Source organism: Carassius carassius, chromosome 33 (assembly GCF_963082965.1).
Source record: "Carassius carassius chromosome 33, fCarCar2.1, whole genome shotgun sequence".
Taxonomy (NCBI): Eukaryota; Metazoa; Chordata; class Actinopteri; order Cypriniformes; family Cyprinidae; genus Carassius; species Carassius carassius.
The window spans coordinates 15,360,110-15,380,380 of record NC_081787.1 but is presented as its reverse complement, the minus strand read 5'-3'; the positions used below and the strand labels follow the sequence as shown (position 1 = coordinate 15,380,380).

Sequence of the window (20,271 nt, the reverse complement as noted above, 5' to 3'; positions counted from 1 at the left end):
ACTGACACCAGTGGCCGTTAAAGGAACTGCAGCCAGTCTCATGCTCGTTCTCAGTGCGCACACTCTTTTTTTTTTTTTTTTTTTAACTTACGAGGAGTGTCCGTGGGTGTCTGAATTGTGCTGGAGGCTGGTCGCTTCTTTCCATCCGCAGAGTCCATTTGAAAACACTATTCCCGCTGCTTACTATAATGGCTGGCGTGCCGTATGGTTGTAAGCCCAAGTAGACGAGAACGCGCATGACGTCACATTTTGTGAATTTTCGCGCCAATTCGGGCCTGACTCCTCCACACACAATTGAGCCTACAGGCTGATAGAGGCAACCGTGGTGGACAGTCTAGGTGTCATTCTTTTTTATACATCATGGTTGGCTCATACATGTACAAATGAAAACTCTATCTTAAAGATTTTTTAAGTAAAAACCTCCACATAGCTCCTTTAAAAAAGACTTGTTTTTATTGGTGCATTGATCTATTTTATAGGCTAAATGAGCCTAAGCCTATTTAGAGTGCTGAGATGTTACAATGTTACAGAGGACTTATTTTATTTCTTTATTCCAACTTCCAAGTGGTCTAGTCTACGTTATAAATAAATTATGTTAAAACATGTATAAATGACTCATTCTTGACAAAAGGCAAAAGAGCTGTGTGTGTGCACATTTGAATAATGTCGGGCTGTAAACGGGTTCAGGCTTTTAAAAAGCTGTCAATCAAAATTTACTTGTCGGGCTCGGGTCCTGTCGGGCCTAACTTTTAAGGCCCGATAACAGCTCTAACTCAAATATTATAATATGAACACAGTCCAGCGGGGGCAGGGGGAGGGGGGAGCAACCGAACTCGGGTTCGCACCAGGCAAGTGAACCAAGTGTGAAAGCACCGTAATAGCATAAAGGCAGAGCAATCCTAGGAAAACAAAGAAGTTTCCCAGAACTCAACACTGTGTAACGTCAGCTTCACGTTCTCTAGCCACCTTATTCTTCAAAGCAGAAGCAACAGTTTTCTGTGAATGTGCGAGACTTCCAGTTCATTAGCCACTGTGAGGAAATAACGAGAATAATAAAGTGAAGTAAATGGTAAAACTGTTTACACTACAAACCAGTGTGTTCATAATTAAGATAATAGGTTAAAATAATATGGTAAGACGCCTGCCCGAACAGGAAAAATTATGGAAGCATATGGGTAGCGATATTCAATTTGGAATGTAATAGGCAAAATGACAATGCAATATGTAAAATGGCAATGCATTTCTGTATTTACATTTACATTTTCCAATACATTTGTGCAACGTTTGGTGCAAAATGAAAATGAAAATTAAATTACATAATTTTCATTTGGCATTTCATACACCAGTTTTAATATGTAAAATGTGTCCGCCCCCTCCCGCCATGTCAATCACTGCGTGAACAAGGCGGGGCTTGCAGAAGGTCAGAGACTCAAATCTCAAGAAGAGGATTCAAGTGAGAGAACATGGACAAGACCTTTGGTCCGTGTACGTTTTGATCATTTCAGTTTAATTTCATAATTCGTGCTGCTGTGACTTGCAAGAGACCCCGTTAAATTATTTCTAGGTTATAGTATTGTATAAATATTGTCCCACTGATAAAAACAGTGCAAATAGTTCTGTCTCCTTGGATAACAGTGAAGTGGAAATAAATATAGTTGAATTTATGAAATAAAATTAAATAGTATTTTTTGGGAAGGTAAGTCTGGCCAGTTATACAGCAACACGAGTCAGACGAGTCTGAAGATCTGAGCTGAATTTGGTGAAACATTAAAGTTCTAGTCTGTGTCAATTACTCTTATAATAAATAATAATAATGTTACCCGTATTTTTCGGTATAAGTTGCATCAGTCCAAAAATACGTCATGACGAGGAAACAAACATATAAGTCGCATTTAATCAGAACCAAGAGAAAACATTACCGTCTACAGCCGCGAGAGGGCGCTCTGGGGTAGGCTACAGGAGCACTGAGCAGCATAGAGCTCATTTTACTGTTTTTATTTCAGAAATGTAACAATATTAATTTTTACAATTATGTAATTTCATTTTCATTTTCATTTTGCACCAAACGTTGCACAAATGTATTGGAAAATGTAAATGTAAATACAGAAATGCATTGTCATTTTACATATTGCATTGTCATTTTGCATATTACATTCCAAATTGAATATCGCTACCCATATGCTTCCATAAAAAATAAGGTGGACTCAGGTAATTTAATAAAACAATTTCAAATCAAATCTAGACCACGTTGTTATTTATTAGATGAGTAGCCATGAAATATCTGAAAAATATATGATAGAATTTGTGATAAATCGCTTGTAAAACGGGATACTGTACAGCCAGTTATCAGAAAATAAAGCCAATGAAGGGTTTATTATGCAATGATAAATAATGAGCTGACTGTAACGTTACATTATCTCTTACAAATTAACAGGTAAAGAGAAATATTATCTTTATTGTTACATTACATTGACAACACATAGTTTGTGGTTTAGGCGGAGCCCTAAATATGGGGTTAGAATTGTTGCTTTATTCCAAATAAATAGATTATGATCCACAAATAAATGTAACAAGATTCACAAAAATATATCAAATTCACAAATAAATGTACAGAGTTTAAAAAAAATATATAAAACTCACAAATAAATAAAATCAGATTTGCAAATAAAAATATATATATTTACAAATGTGTTTAATGTCACAAACACAACTCTACCTGGTATTTATTTGTGAACCGCTGTCTGTGCATTTGTAAATCACTGCACGCATTTGTGGATCGGTTCCTGTGCATTTGTGGATTTGAAACACTTCTAGCGTCGACGTGCAGATAAATCCACAAATAAGTGGACTCCACCCACCGTTTACTCAAGCCAATCAAATAACGGCCACATTGAGCTGACCAATCGTAGCACGTTATCGCTTCAACCAATCACGTTTTGGCTTAAATCCAGGGGGGGGGGGGCGTCTTGCCTGATCGGCCATGTTATGCGTACTTGTCTGTAACGTTACTTGTGGACTTGTGAAATGTCATCAGTCGCTGCCCAAGTACTGTTTCCCTTTTCAAAGTTCACATCTAGCCAAGTCCAGTTCAAATCCCCGGATGTGTTCTTGCTCCGCTCCTTTTACCGAGGATGCATGGAGAGGTGACTTGTGCGGACTTGATACGGGCCATAACCCAGAATTCAGCTCGAACCAGGTTAGCATCAATGGCGGAGGAGAAAACTCACAACTGTAAGTTATACATTTCGAAATACTATTGTTGTTTTATCACAAAATGTAACGTAGTTCTAAGAGTTTTGATGCCAGAATGTTGTTTAAACTTCAAAGCTACCGTCGAATTTTAAGGAACTATTTGAAAATTTGCTCAGACGATTTCGTTACGAGTTGAAAAGTAGCCTAACCCTCGACAAGTCCTCCAAAAAAGTAGCTAGGCCCTGTAACATTTTGTAAAATATGGGGCTGCCTGTGTTGATTCTGTAGTGGATAAACATTTGATATATTTTGCTTTGGGTATATCTAATGGGCAATTGTTTTGCCTGAGGGAAAAGTTTCCTAACTAACGTTTGCCTAACGATACTTATATCAAATGCAAACCTTATTTTAGAGTGCTCTTGTCATTTTAACCAAATAGTTTGCTTGTCTTTATTTAAATTTTTTTTACAAGTTCTTTTATAATTGTATTATTTTTCATCAACTTAAATTAAGCATTATTTTTTATCAAGGGACTGCTGAGGAAACTCGGGCCTTGATAGAGTGGCGGGCGGCCAACGAAAGGCTTTTCACCGGGAGGCGCAATTCCTCCAAAAGTTGATGGGAGTGAGTATTCATTTTGAGTGCTTGTATAATTCCCTGCATGTCTGAAGGTTTGGAGCTAGATTTGGACAGTCTTCATCCATAAGAATGAATACGTTATTGAAGTGGAATCATGTAAATCTTTATGGGTTTGTTTTGCCTATAGGCATTTTGTTCCACTTCTGGTTTGGCCATAACTGCCAAACAGGCAAAGAAAAAATTGAATAACCTAAAAGATAAATACAAGGTAATCTGCCTGTTTCTCTACTTTCTGTTACTGAAAGAGGCTTACCAAGATGTGTGTAAAGACTTTCCGGTCATATTTGAAACCTAACATAGATGCATTGGCCCTTACATTTTATTTTGTAAAATGTAGTTTACTCCGTTTACATTGTTTACTCTAAGACTGTAAAAAGAATAGTTCACCCCAAAATGAACATTCTGCCATTCACCTACAATTTTAAGTTGTTTCACACCTGTATACACTATTTATTTATTCTTTTTTTTTGCTTTACACAAAGGAAGAATATTTGTAACCTAAGAGTTCTGGGGCACCACTGACATGTGTAATTTTTTGGTGCCTCAAACTGTTAGGTTACAAAAATTCTTAAGAATATCTTTCTCTGTGTAGAGCAAAAATAAAAAATGTCTAAAAGTGTGGAACAACGTGAGGTGAGAACATGACAGCATTTTGCTTTATTTCAGGAGCTTAGGGACCCACCCACAGGAAAAGGGGTAGAGGCCGGTAGTGTGACTGCTGCCACCTGGCAGTGGTACACTGCAATGGATGCTGCACTCCAAGGGCAGCACTCGGTTACTATGCCGTAGTTGTTGCATCAAACCCACTGCCACTACAGGTGGCTCAGTCAGCACACCAGGTTCTACCCCTTCTGTGGAAGCCAGGAGTAGCCAGCAGTCAAGAAAGAGGCGACGGGACAGCCAGGCTCTTCTTGAGTTTCTAAAAGAACAGGCAGAGAGGGAAGAGAAGAGGGAGAGAGAAGCATTGGCGAGAGAAGAGGAGAGAGAGAGGGCAGCAACAGCCAGAGCAGAGACATATCTGTCTCTGTTTGAAAAACTTAATAAATTCTAAATTAATGTTGTATTTAATGATAAATGATTTTATATAGATTATTTGAATAAAAAAAAAAAAAAAATGAATGTTTCAATTTCAACCCTGGCAAATCATTGTTATAGCAACAGTGTATTCTTTATATTTACAACAAAAACACAAATAATATAAAATAATGTAATATCCAATGTCTATAGTGGTATACAATTATTTACAATCATGCAGTTAAATCTCAAGAAGAACATACCAAAATTAAGAAAACGTATAAATGTATCTATACCCATCTACTTGCACATTTATTCATACCTATCTTTCTAATTAATGTCATAGCTATTTCAACTGTTTATGTTGCTCTTTTAATGAACATGACAACATCTGGAAAGGTTTACTGTCTAGATGTAGTACTGTTCAGTTAGACACCCAGGCAGTTCCACGGGAGAAGAAAGCTGCGCAGCCAGACGTCCTCGGAGATGGTTCCCTGATAGGTCCCTCTCACCCACTGCTGCATTCTCACCATCCTCGCGGTCTTTTTGTCCTTGGCTTTCCTCCTCCTCCTCCAAGAGATCACCTCCCATCACACAGATGTTGTGGAGGATACAACAGGCACCAATCACCTTTGGGGCGAACAGTGGCCTGATCTCCAGGGCCCGCAAGAAAATTGCACGCCAGTGAGTTTTTAACATCCCAAAAGTGCGCTCGATGATGTTCCGTGCTTGTGCATAATGCCTGTTGTATCGGGCTTCAACTTGGCCTGTTAATCAAAAATCGTGTAGAAAATGTGTAGTGTATTGCAAATTCATAACAGTAAAAATTTGGTTTATCGTGTGTGTCTGTCTGTCTGTCTGACATAAAAAAAAGTGTTCTTACTTGCGACAGGCTGGCGGTATGGGGTCATGATTGCAATAGGATGCTGCAAGCAAGGGTATCCCCCATCTCCCAAAAGATAGTATCCAGCTGGTGAATACAGAGCCTGCTGGTACATTGGTGATCTGCGCAGCACAAGGGCATCGTGTACAGAGCCTGGATTGCCAATATACACATCTATAAATATGCCTTTAGCATCACAGGTGCACTGTAGAATGATGGAAGGGGAGATCTTTCTATTTATGTAGCATCTTTTTTGTGGCATTGCAGGAGGAACATTCCTGATGTGGCACCAGCAGCACAGCGGAATGCCTCATGGCCAGCAAGGTGAGCAAAGCCACCCCCCACCTCATCCATTTCCTCTGCTTTTGGAAAATGAATAATTTTGTGGAGGATGGTCATCATCTCCTCCACAACATTGTGAACAGTCCTACAAACTGTTGAAAGTGGCATGCTGAAGTCATCTGATGTGACCCTGTAGGATGCTCCACAGGCAAGCCAATAAACCGTAACAAGTACTTCAATTTCACGGCTCCATCCATGGGCTTTTTGACGGGGCAGCATCTGTACCAGCATGTTGATGCTGTTCCTGGAGAGCCTGAAAGCTGGCTTTAAATCCTCTCCAGAAAAAAACTTGACCAGGATTGGTACCTGGTCATTGATCTGTGAATACCTGCGAGTGGGACTTTGTTCCTGTTAAAATATATAGATAATATATTAAGAATGTTTTTACTTTTGTTGTATTATGTATTTGTTATATGTATTGCTTTTAAAAAGTTGTTACTATATGTACTGTCGTTGCATTGTATTTATTATATTTTTGGATTTAATGTAAGCTATATACTCAGTTGTTTTAAGGATTTTGTCTCAAATTTACTAAAATCTGCCATAATTAAATCTCCCTCTAACATTTGCTCTTTTCGTGAAGTATTTCTTTATACTCTATTTCGGTTTCATTCATTTATTGATAAGCTCTAGCACAACATTCATCCCAGAGTCTAAAAGTTGTAGCCTATATGATTATTATAGATATTAAATTGTCCTGTTTGTGTTAATGCAGTAATATGATGTGCACCTAGCTATATAAAGATGATAAACTATAAACTTATTTGAGCACCACAAAGACAAATAAAAGGTGTGTGAAGTGTAAGCTAGTTAATTTAAATGTTATCAACTGTCAAACCTATTGTACTTGTCAGTTTATTTGGTATACTGAAAAATCTAATGTAGTCTCATTACATCCCTGCAATAGTTTACATAACTTTTTGTGAGATAGTACTTTGTAGTCTGTAAATAGGGTGCCTATATGATACATTATAATACATTTTTATTATGACTTTTCATTTGGATATACCTAACTAAGTCCACATAAGTATATGGGCAGTTTATGAAGAAAGAATAATTAGAAAAACATACAATGCTAGAGAGACATGCTAATATGGCACCTCTCTTCGCCATCCTCCGCTGCATCCTGGCTTTTCTTTGAAGGATTCGTCTCCTCCGTTCGGCAGCCTCCTCTTCAGCATCTTGATAAATAGCAATTGCAATGGCAATCCTAAGCTGTTCCATTTTGATTTACACTTATTTACAATTGATTTACACCTTTCAACCGTTTTTCCCGCTTTTTTATTTAAATTGTAGCTGAGTGGGTTTATTGCTAGATTGTTCTTAATGAAAAGAGGCAGTTGTTTCCACATATTTTATTTATTTTGAACGACGTAAATATAATCACAGTATTGATGTTACCTGAACCACATATTAATGTTTAATAGTTTTTAAAATAAAAAAGAGACAGTCGTTTAATATTATATTAAATTTCATTATAAATATAAAGTGAAAATAATCAGAGTAGGTACATATTAGTTTTTTAATACTAATATATTTAATATATTGAAAATAAAAAAGAAGTTAATTCAAGTAAAACATGCATGCTGAGTGAAGCTATCAAGTACGCTGCCGTTCCATTTGTAGAATGACTGGACTCGCGTCCTCCCGTCCTCGAGAGTTCGTTCTTCTGAGTCCAACTTGGCATGTCCAAACTCGGAAGGACGGAAGTCCAGACTCTGCGAACTTGGTATTGAGAAATGCCCTGACTGTCTGTTGTTGGTCTCAAGTTCGGTGTCTATTCCCGCAGTTCCCCTGGCTGTAAGCCAAAACGTGATTGGTTGAAGCGATAACGTGCTACGATTGGTCAGCTCAATGTGGCCGTTATTTGATTGGCTTGAGTAAACGGTGGGTGGAGTCCACTTATTTGTGGATTTATCTGCATGTCGACGCTAGAAGTGTTTCAAATCCACAAATGCACAGGAACCGATCCACAAATGCGTGCAGTGATTTACAAATGCACAGACAGCGGTTCACAAATAAATACCAGGTAGAGTTGTGTTTGTGACATTAAACACATTTGTAAATATATATATTTTTATTTGCAAATCTGATTTTATTTATTTGTGAGTTTTAAATTTTTTTGTGAAACTCTTTATATTAATTTGTGAATTTGATATATTTTTGTGAATCTCGTTACATTTATTTGTGGATCATAATCTATTTATTTGGAATAATGCAACAATTCTAACCCCATACCTAAACTCCTCGAATGTTCTATTTCTCTCTCTCAAATAACGTTACCTTAAACTATTATCGTGATCGACTTAAAATTGTAAACCATCCACACCAACACATACTATAACATTAACGTGGTTTGTTTTCATAATAATAATAAAAAACATCCTTAAGAATAAAAATATTTTTCCTGATACGAGACGTGCAGCTAACGGCTAACTAGCAGTACCCAAAGTTTTCAGGATAATTTCTGTTTTAATACCCTCAAGTAGTCAGCACTTCTGTCCTTTCATCACGCTTCTACATTCGTCAAAAGATGACCAACAAGACTACACGAAACAAACTGTGTTTATTTTCGTTAACGTTAGCGTAAAATGAAACGACAGAGACAGAAATATCCCAAACATTCCATGAAGTTGGGAAACGAGCTAACAATGTAGCCACAAACACAAATTGCGTCTCTGTCTTTATTGTACTCTCAATATAGACGTAAAACAGAACCAATTATGAGGCAAATCCACTTTTATATTAGTTAATAATAAAAATAACGGCATTTAAAGTATCCAGACAAAAGCTAAACATACTCACCAAACTCTTGAAATTACTGTCAGATTCAAAATGGAGGGATGAGACTTTTAAAATGCTGTGGTCAAGTTTTTTTCCCGTGTTATAATCCCTCAAGCTGTTAAACAAAAGTCAAATGATATAATCCACAAGAAGTGCCCGTCTGAGTGATAAATGTAAGAGTTGGCGAAGGTGCGTTACTTGTGAGGAGTTTCGGGTTTCCCCGTGAGTTGAATGTGGAGGCTGATGGCGGACTCCCAGCGGTCGGTCGGTCGGTCGGTCAGCAGGTCTATGGTCAGCAGGTGTGTTTGTTTGGGAGTGGCTCGAGAACTCGAGTAAAGTTCAGTTGAGCGCGCAGTAGGGGGACCTCGAAACACAGTGGTATCGGATTAAAAGGTGTGAAAGGAGATTTAAATACGGCGCAATTTGTAAATGGACCTTTTTTTACACTGTTGTTGACTCAATTTGAAAAGGAAATGTGTATATTCTTTCTCTTTCTCACTCTACTTACTATCAAGTTTCAGTTCAGCTCAGTTCTTATTGATTGGCATTACAATAGTAGGCTACATCTGTTGCACATTTCATCATAGCTTTCACAAACTAAGCAAGGAGAGATTTATAATGTATAAAAAGCCTAATACGTGATTATTTTTAAATATGATGTATCTATCTGACCAGCCTAAGATGGTTTTGCTGGTCTAGGTGGTCTCCCATGCTGATTTCTTGGTCATCGTAGGAGGTTTGAGGCACATTTCAGCTGGTCAGGCTGGGTGGCCAGTTTGCCAACCAGTTAAACACCAGTTTGGTTTGGCTGAGAGACCAGCTAAGACTAGCAAACCAGACTAGATAATTTTAAAATATCTTTGTGAGCAACTCATTTTGTTTAGATTGCCTATTATTAATAATGCTAAAAAAAAAAAAAATCTAAATTCATATTTTCTTATAAATCTATTTATGAAAAAGAAGGACAAGGAAATGCAGTGAATATATGAGAAGCTGGTATGAGATTTTTCCATCGGAACACAGTGCAGAGTACAGCACAAGTGGGTCTGACTCATATAGGAAGTTATTGAGATGTAAGTCCCAGGCGAGTTGTAGCATGAATAGTAATAATCCTATATTTTCATCGGTTTACATGGAGAGGGCATAGTGCTCTACAATAGAGCCAAGTGGGTGATATTCATTTAATTGATTTTGTATTTTCTAAGAATTCATAATGGAACTGCCTTGAGTTTTATGTTTTAGCTGGAATTGTAATAAAGTTATAGATACGATTGTCATAGTCATCTTTGGAGCAAGCTAAACCTCATATTCTGTTTGAATAGTGGTCTCAAGCTATCTTCTCTATCGTTCAGCAGAGCTAGAGAGGATCCACTCTGGAGAAGGAGTAATACATCTATCATGAAAATCATGCCTTAACCTCTAGTGGAAATGATTGCATCTATACATGATATAGTTCTGTGTCATACAAGGCTGTGTTCATGTGCTTGAAAGTCTGTTTGGGAGAGCGTAAGTGAACCAATGTGTGAGAATATGACAAACTTTATGCACAGCTAAGCAATTTTGTCAGAGGAGGGGACTGCAATGTGGATGACAAGTACTTTGTCTTCACAAGCCTGGATACCATTGTGAAATATAATGAGCAAATCTGCCAGACCCAAGTGTTTTTTTTTTTTTCTTGGAACTTAATGTAGCGGAGGACCAATAAGCAGGTTATTGGATGGGGCCAGATGTATTTTAAAAAAAAATAAACACGTGCATCTCACCCATAATGGCCATACAGAAAAGATAACGGTGCATGAAAGTGGTTGTTTTATTCTCTTCGATATGTTGTTTTTGCATCTAGTCTATCTGTTTATGCCATTTTCTAATTTTCTCCTTATGGGAACATAAAACAGCATTGGGGTAATTGACAGCTGTGTTAATTTAGCCCTTAGAAATTCATATTTTCCACAGGGTCCGCATCTCACGGTTGTTGCCCATGGGAAACTGCTGTGGTTCCCTGGAATGAAAATAAATAAATAACTCTCAGACAAATCAGGAGAAGCCAAGTGGACGTAATACCAACTGAATACACAGAGGAAATTGCTTTAGTGGTAGAGCACAGACAATAAACTCTAAGGAAGGTAGAGTGCATTAACAACAACACTTCTTGTTCTTCAGGTAGAAAAAGCCCGCTAAAATTAGTTTGATGGAAAAGACATTAATTAATAACTTAAGAACTCTGTAAAAAAATACTACTAATAATAAAAATAATCAGGTTTTATTGTTAATATGGATCCTTCAAACGCTTGCTGTTTCAAACTTAGACCAGTCATTAAGTTGTGAGAGTGCTGTGTTGAAATCCAGGCTAAAACAGTAATGTCCCTTGCTCCACCATTTTTAGTGGCCATAGCCATGAGTCTTCTTCCATTGCATAATTTAGCCTTTTACTTTCTTTATATGTATAATGCTTAAACTATCCCTTTAAGTTAGTGGTTCTCAGGTATTGGGTTACAGTTTTGTTTTTATACAAACGCAGACATCAGGGAAAAGCAATGCTAATGATGCAAATATAATCATGCCTAGGACGGCAGAATAAAAAGGCATAGCTTTTAAAAGCCAGGGAAAAGGTGCGTCCCATATTTTTTATTAATTTTATTAATTTATTTTTATTTACTTTTTTTTATATATATACCACAGGCTGTGCATCCATTCAAACAGTATTTTGGACCAAAATCAACATTTACTTGGTTAAAGCTAGCCAATTTCAGAAGATGCCAACATGGACAGGTTGCTTGAGATCCTTCATCATCTAAAATCATTCAGGGAAGGTTTTTTTAATACATTCAATATGGGTTCACTTGCAGCTAGGATAAACATGGTTTGTGCCAACAACAATGTGATTTGTGCAATGAATTATTGGCAGCCGAGAACACAAAACCATCAAAATTCATGTGACCTTTAGAAACCAAAATTGTCTGCTTCCTTTTCAGCATGTCATGTTAATTGTTTTGTATACTGCTTGGCCAGTTCATAATGATATTAAGTGTTTGATTTGATGGACAATTTCTTAATGTTGTACAATAAACACTTTCTGATTCTCAAACCAGTTGAGAGACACTGTCATTGGCTTTCACAAACCCTTCAGAACTGCAGATATAGTCATAATTATTGCATAGGTTAAATAATAAATCTTATTATGCAAAATAATAAGTATATTCATAAAGATGCTGGAAGCGTAATATGTTATAAAATGTATCTATCGGTGTATTTTTTAATATAAGGCACAGGTTGTGATACATTATTCCTTGTTATACTGAAGAACTCTACATGTGTGTCACTCTGAATGAATAATAAATTGCAATCAAATGTTTAAAGATGCCATGTTCCTTATGGGGGCTCTGAAGGATTTTACCCAGGAAGGGGTTTTTGTGTGAAAAGGTCGGTAATGATGACTTCGCCACACCTTACTGAGTCATCCTGCAGTCTCTACTGTGATGCCATCAGTGGGAGCCCTTATCAGCATGGCACAGTCATTTCCATGGTCGCCGCATTCCTCTGTGTTATTAGTAATGTTTGCGGCCGTGTTCGGGAGAACATCACTCACAGCCAGCCCTGAAGCCATGGTTCAGTACTGCCTTTCAAACTAACAAAAGCCTTCGAAAATCTGGGCTTCATCCCAGACATACGCACAAATAGAAATGAAACTTGGGAGTACTAGCACACAGAGTACTGTGGAATTAATGATTATAATAAAGTGATCCTGTCCGCACTGAGATTTGATGTTTCTCATAATGAGGCCTATTGTGGACTGATACACACGGCCCTGGAGAAAGTCTATTCTGCAAACGCAATGCTTGGGTATTTTTTCGGCTGTTCAGTCAAACCTTTGGGAACGATGTTGACATGCTTTTGCATTATTCAACAACTGACATTTCTTAATCTCTGATGTCTGAAATCTTTGATGGGGTCCAGTGAGCGCCACCTTGTGGTTCAAGAGTACATATGCTGGCCAGATTTATCAGACAGAACAAATGTCATTCCAAAGCAAAGGCAACTAAAGAAATTATGCACACTTAAACCTGGAGTGAGAAATGTTTAGCATGGAAATGTCAACTTTTCAGCTCTTTTCCCAGTAACTAAGTCATCCATTCACACGAACAAATCTAAATGCCCTTTAAATACTGTTCTACCAGGTTGTGATGAGCAATTTACACTTTGACATTTAATAGAAGTTGGCCGGTCTGTTTCAGGGTCCGTGAGATAAATGTAATATTTGACATAATTTCTCATGCATGGATAAGGCTCTCACTCAACGACTTATCAACTGTGGCCTGTTCTTCACTAACGTGCCTCCGGCACTCTCCACTATCAGGATCATCTATCGTGCAGCCCTGTTTTGTAAAGCCCATCACTTGGGAGCTGTTCCATTTTACTACAAGATCCACATGGGAGCAAGACTGAAAATTAGGTGGGGAGAGAGTTTAAAACACCGTAATGAAACTTGAAATAAACCATTATCGCAATTTTTTGTGGCGCCTCCTACAGGTCCCTAGAGGGTGTTTCCCCTGCTTGTCTTATTATAGGGCTCCAAACTGACTTCTGTTCAGTGCCGCAGATTTTGTTATTGTATTTTGCAGTGATAGACTGTATGTTAGATAATGATCTTATAGGTTGTTTAATGTCCCTCCTGATGGAAGGAAGGAAGGAGTTAATGAGTTATTTATGAAGGGGTCACATGCATTTTCCACATTCCATTGGTTTCTATGTCCCCCTTTTGCAGGGACGCTGACAGGAATTTTGGGCCCCATGACAAAAAATCGAATTGGGCCCCCTCTGCGGAGCTGTTGTCACCACATCTCTAGGACCTAACTGTCCCATCAAAAGCTTTACATAACTCTAATCAAAGGCTTGCAACTGTCTTGCTGCTTGTAGTTCAATACTAGTACTAGCAAAATATTTACTGCTGGTGATTTGTAAATGCATGTGGTAGCTAATTTATATGTAGTTTTCAAATTAAAATAATCATTAATTCTTCTCTCTTTAGACCAAATCAATTAAGCTTATGAGAAATTTGAATCAAGGAATACATTTGGAAAATCTTGAATAAATTATGACAATTTTGATTTTGGGGTGAACTATCCATTTAACAGAAGTGAAAAAGGAGCAACTTATAAAATAAATATATATATATATATATATATATATATATGTGTGTGTGTGTGTGTGTGTGTGTGTGTATTTTAAAGAAGCACAATAAGACAAATACAATAGAGATACAAATTAAACTCATTTTTCACAAACTGTAGGTTTCACTTAACATGTATACATTTATTTAACGTCTTTTGTTGGTTAACCCCATAACTGTCACCAACCCACCTGTGGGACGCTTGGCACTCTTTTTTGTTGTTGTCTTTTTCTCTATAAAATATTTTAGTAATCATCATAAATCATATATCATTTGAAAGCTTAGAAGCCCAAGATTAATCCTGTGAAAACCATTTTGAAATCAGACATTGCTTTACCATGGAAATGGTACTTTAAAATCTAATGGCGGTCACCTCCCCCTTAGTGGGCAGGGTCAAGTGTCATAAAACATAATGCATTACGGTCTTCTAGAACCAAAACGTTTTATAATCTTGGCAACAAACATATCATTGGAAAGGTCTGAGTCTCAGGATTTCATATTTGGTGGTTATTTTGAGATAGAAGTAAAATTCACAGAGAAATCTAGAGAAAAATTCATTAAGCAAAATTCAAAATAGTTTTGATGACTCCCAGTGGCTGTGTGTGGTATGACGCCCTAAATAAAATCTAACATGAACCTCAATTTTTTTCATATCAACTTCAAATTTATAACATAACTTATTTAGACACAAGGCTTTAATTTTATACCAATTTTTGAGTAAAACCTGTTATGTAAAATATTTATAATAAATAAAATAATAAAATTAATATAGTGCATATTATTTATAGTACATTTAAACTTCTATAACTTTTTGATACTTCAAATTTTTGAAAAAATTCCACTTTTGCCAACATCTGCTAATTTTCTTCTTTAAAGAGAGACCAACCTTATGTTTATATTCCAAAGTGTTCATAAATTACAGCAATTTAAGTTTGGATAGTGCACTTTAATGCCCATTTAAAAAATGGGGGGGTTAAAATTAATGACATAGGTAGCCTATTTAATTTGGAATGCTGTCCTTTTAAGACGGAAGGCATGCATTAAATACTGACACACGTTCAGTTTTCACAAACCTGTTAACGTTCACTTAATCCATAACCTACTGTATTTACGTAAGATACTCTACACGATAAACGTGTGTATTTGAGCGCTGAGAGAACTGATCGCGCGCTGTAGGCCTAGATGAGAACTGAGGAAGTGGAGCGCGCGCGCGCGCGAGAGAGAGAGAGAGAGAGAGAGAGAGAGAGAGAGAGAGAGAGAGAGAGAGAGAGAGAGAGAGAGAGAGTGAGAGAGAACACTTCTGTCAGTGTGATTTCGCATTATAGTCCAACATCGTCTAATTAACGAAAACACGGCATAAATTTCTTCATAATTTCGTCATCAGATATTATTTTTAGCTCATCGTTAATTGACTGTCTGCAACTAACAAAACACCGTCACTGATGAGTGCGCTAAGGCAGGGCCAAACCATTTAATGCAGATACAGGGGGGGTGGTCGGTCAATATGGATGTTTTATTTTTTGGTCAATGGTGATATTTAACTTTTATTGCCAAAATAAGTAAAATCAAAGACATCATTCATTTTATTATTATTTGAAATATACTCAATGATGATGTTTTATATAGTGTATAATATAATAACAATTTTACAATTAGTTTTTACCTATTTGTTGGGCCCCCTGTCAGTCAGGGGCCCTTGGAATTGTCCTAACTTTTCACCCCTATACAGCGCCCATGCCTTTTTGCTTGTCAGCGATCCTCCTGATAAGAAAGTGTCTTTGATGGGTTACAGTCAGACACCATTTCCTTTGTCACAAGCGTATATACAGAGGCAAACATAGCATTGAGCAATTAACACTAGACCTAGTCATCGCTGATTTTCCAATAATAGCAACTCAAGCTTCTTATCGACTTGCGTAGGAAGTAGATTGATTTAAATGAAGACATATGTCTCTGTCATAAATTTCTGCATTCCATTTCAACATTCCATGCAAGACTGCCACGGAAACTGTCATTCAAAGTATTTTGCTATTTAGAAGTCAAGTGGCTTAGAGAGAAAAAAAAAGATTGGAGTTGGAGAGAGATCGAGAGAGAGAGAGAGAGAGAGAGAGAGAGGCGCACATTTCCTGTTGAGCTGGGTCAATGCAAGGTTTCCGACGTTCTCCTGGTGAGTCAGTGCGGATTAATACACCGGCTGTGAATATATTGAAGTTTGAGTTCATTTAGGGTCTCAACTGGCCCAGTGAGATCAAGTTCTATCAGACCCACTCCATAGGGCTTCTGCTTCCTTCAACATATTATTGATATGAACTGCAGAGAATTATTGAACAGGATCAAAGAACGCTGTAATTATGATAGCATGATGTCATGACAATGAGTATCAATGCAAAACCAGGCTTGTTAGAAGCCTGTGATGATGATGATATCTAGGGTTCATTATTTGAATAATAGGGCCATTATGAGCCTGACAAAACACACATTTGCTGTAAAATATAGGATTAAAAGGGATTTCACAAATCTAACTTATATGTAATTATATGCACAATATGTAATTTTTCTGCTTTAAAAATAGCAGATATCACTATATCTATGTTATATATTTTTTTTTTGTGTGTACTTACATTATCCCGACAGTTTCCACGAACTTTAAAATCCGGAGAAAATTATAGTTTAATTAGAAGACACGGCACGTTTCTTTATTTCCGTTTTGTCGCCCGTCTATGGCGTCATATAAACTTTGACCCCTCTAGTTTATCTAACTTCCTGCGGAACCGCCAAATACAAAGGTGAACAGAAGCAAAGATGAGACGAAGAAGAAAAAGTAGTAGCTAGCCTTGGTCGAGACTATTATATTTTATATTTATATTGTTTATATTGGTATTTATACCTCAATCAATAACTTAGTTATGGATCATGATTATGCTTTGCCTGCACGTTCTGTGAAGCGCAAACGTACGGGTGAAATAAATGACCTGAGAAGGTTTTGGGACGAAGAAGAAACGAGACACGGGTAAATATTGGAGTTGCATTTCCAAGATAGAGAGAGCTTCGTGACAAGCTGAAACTACAGAGAGATGCTTGCATTCTAATAAACAGGTATGCATCCATTCAGCTAACTAACGTTATATCTATCCGTATATTTTGTGAAACGATGATGTCTTGTGTAAAACGCAGACGGACTAGCTCTCATGTAGAGTATAATGTAAATCTACATGTGTTCTATATCTAGCTGGATAAAGTAGCTTCAAATGCAGTTCACTATCTTGTTCGATATCATAGTATAAACGTAGCCTAATTATAATTATTAACGAAAGGCAACCGTTTTTTTTAAACATATATTACTACTAGCTAGATGGAATATTGATTTGATAGGGGTCTCATAATTCATATATCTCTCCGTTCGAAAATACGTGATTGTCAAAATACTAAGGCCGGTGACACACTGGCTGCGTGGCGTCTCTGCTGCGTGCCAGAACCGCGGCGCGCTGCTGCTGCTGCTGTAGGTGACATAGAGGGAGACCGCCGACAGACCAGGCTGTTGTCTTCATGACAACAATATCTATACTTCATGTTGAACATAAATATATAAAGCCTACTGATAAAGGACACCGTCAACAGTATTGACGGCAAAATAGACTTATGTTTGACAGGTGCAATATTTGAAAATCGATAATTATTTATTTATTTTTTAAATTACATTTGTATCTGAATTTATGTCAACCTATAGACTTTCAAACATCAAAATGTCATGAATTAATATGTATTTGTGTACAAAATTACATATAAACATATTTTCCTATTATATTTTGCCTGGAAACGCTTCCAACACGCGTGCAAAATAGGCGTCGGTTCTATTTCTAGCATGCACACGTTTTCCGCGCCTGAGACACGCGTCTCACACAGGCAGTCTGCAAGCTCTAACCTATTAACATGGGAGCCGAATTAAAAACTGACACGCCACGCAGCTGAGACGCTTGCGCCACGCATCCAGTGTGTCGCCGGCCTCAGTTAAAATGAGTGAGGAATGTGGGGAGCGACAGAGCTCGTGTTCCAATGAACAACAACTCCCATGAGCCTAGGCTCTTTCCCGACGTCATCAAAGTACGTCTCATGTTATTGTTTTGATTGAGTGACCCCTGGTGGCCAAAAATTCCATACTGCGCGTTGAAATATAGCTTGCTGCGTTTAAATGGTTTATCTCACACGGTGTCCTTGGTGAGATAAGACATGACCAAGAAATACCAGCAGGAGGCGTTGTTTATGCGAAGAGATACTGGGTTCAAATCCTGACCTAACATTATTTTTTATCAACCAAGCAAAGTTAGAAATTTGACAGCCAGTGATCATCATACAAATTCATTTTATGGAAAAGATGGGATACTCTTTTTGTTTTCCACAGGTCATGCAAGATTCAAGTGCTGACAAACAGGCACGTGCACACATAGACATGAAAGGGGGCTTGAGCACCTGCCCTTTTTATTCCTGGAGAGAAAGTGCCCTTTTTTCTGGGATGCTTTTTTTTTATTTTTGAAAAATAATATATATTTCTGTTTGCACACAGCTTCCCTGTATGACACCTGTCAAACAAATATATTTATTGAAATATAGTATCTAAATATCAGGTCAGGAGTTCTGAAGCGCTCCCTCTCCCTCTCCCCCGATTATTAAACCCGATTGTATTGCTTCCGCTAAAGAAAATAGTCCGCTCCGTCTCTAGGGTTAGAATCCTGTGAGTCCATAGCAACGCTCTGTTTTTCATGGCAACGGTCTGTTATACTCCGCACAGCGGTCTGTTGGTTATAACAGACCGCATTCTACATTGGAATTCAACCAAGCCATGTAATAAAATAAGTTAATAAAATAAGCATATATCACCACCAGTTGATATGCTTTAGTTATTTTGTTTATCCTATTTACCTGCATTTCCCTGTCAATTAGATGCAAATGTGCGCATTTTAACTAGTTGACGCCTAATTTGCATACAGAACGTCCCCAGTTATTGACATACATCAAGAGTCTTTCCCCTGAAATTTAGAAATCTAAATTAGTGAATTTAGAAGAAATCTACAGATGCAAACTGATGGAGGATACACTCTAAAAAAATGTAGTAAATCTGAGTAACTGCATCTGGTACATTAATAAATAAAACTGAGTAGAATTAAGTTAACATTAAACTTTAAAAATAACAATATTTATAAATTAACTATTTAAGTAATTTAACTTTTTTTTATTTCCTCGAAACCTTTATAAAATAGTATTCCATACCACCACAAATACATACATGACATTGGCTTTTATTGAATTTTTACTCAATTATTTTGGTAAGTTTAATTTTAGTGTTATGTATTCTGATAACACCAAAATAATTAAAACGATGTAGTGCCTTGTGCAAAAATAAACAAATTATTAGTAAAACACGCCCCTCTGTTTGATGCAGTTATTTAGGTTATTCTAAATATGAAGAGTTCAGATGAAAAATCCTCTAAGTGCCATCTGAAATTTCCTTCAATAATGATCATTTTTATCAAGCTTGTATGTTTATGTTCACTTATTTCACATTACTGGCAATGAAAATTACCTATTAATTGTCATTTAAGTTAAATTACTGAACTTAAATACGAGCTTGAAAAAAAAAGCTCATAAGAAAATTTCAGATGGCACTTAGAGGCTTTTGCATCTGAACTCTTCATATATACTTGAAACTAGTAGCATAGAAAATGTTTTCAAAACATGCACATTGTGGAATGGTTTCCTTTGCTGCTCTATAAACCTAGTGAATACTAAGGAGACCATGGTTTCTGTGAACTGATTATTTTGTAGACATCTTTTGAAAATGAAACAATTGCGTGAGTTTGAGGAAGACAAAATTAATTTACTTTTTTAATTATTTTTTTTAAAAAGAAGCCAGAGTTGCGTTTATATATATATATATACTTTTTTGTTAAAAAAAAAAAAACAATTATGAGAAGTGCCCTTTATTTCACTTGAGCCCCTGCCCCTAAAAATGTCTGTGCACATCCCTGCTGACAAATTATGACAACGTTTAGATATATTAAAGGTGCAGTGTGTAAATATTAGCGGCATCTAGCGGTAAAGTTGCGAATTGCAACCAATGGCTCAGTCCCCAGTTCACCCCTCCCTTTAGAGAAGCTATGGTGGCTGACAGTAGCAATGAGATTTCTTTTCAAAGGTAAATTAAGGAATTATATTTACTTTATTCAATAAATCGATGTTATTGCTAATGTTAATG

At 37.0% G+C, this 20,271-nt stretch overlaps 1 protein-coding gene across 1 annotated transcript in view; it reads right to left on the bottom strand.

The window, feature by feature from the left end:
* The window catches only part of LOC132113827 (catenin alpha-1), a 149,113-nt gene extending 139,971 nt beyond the window's left edge, over positions 1 to 9,142 (bottom strand). Inside the window, exon 1 of the mRNA XM_059521843.1 lies at positions 8,876 to 9,142. The gene's annotated coding sequence lies outside the window, so the exon portion shown is untranslated. The remainder of the gene's footprint in view (positions 1 to 8,875) is intronic.
* Between the last annotated feature and the right edge of the window lie 11,129 nt (positions 9,143 to 20,271).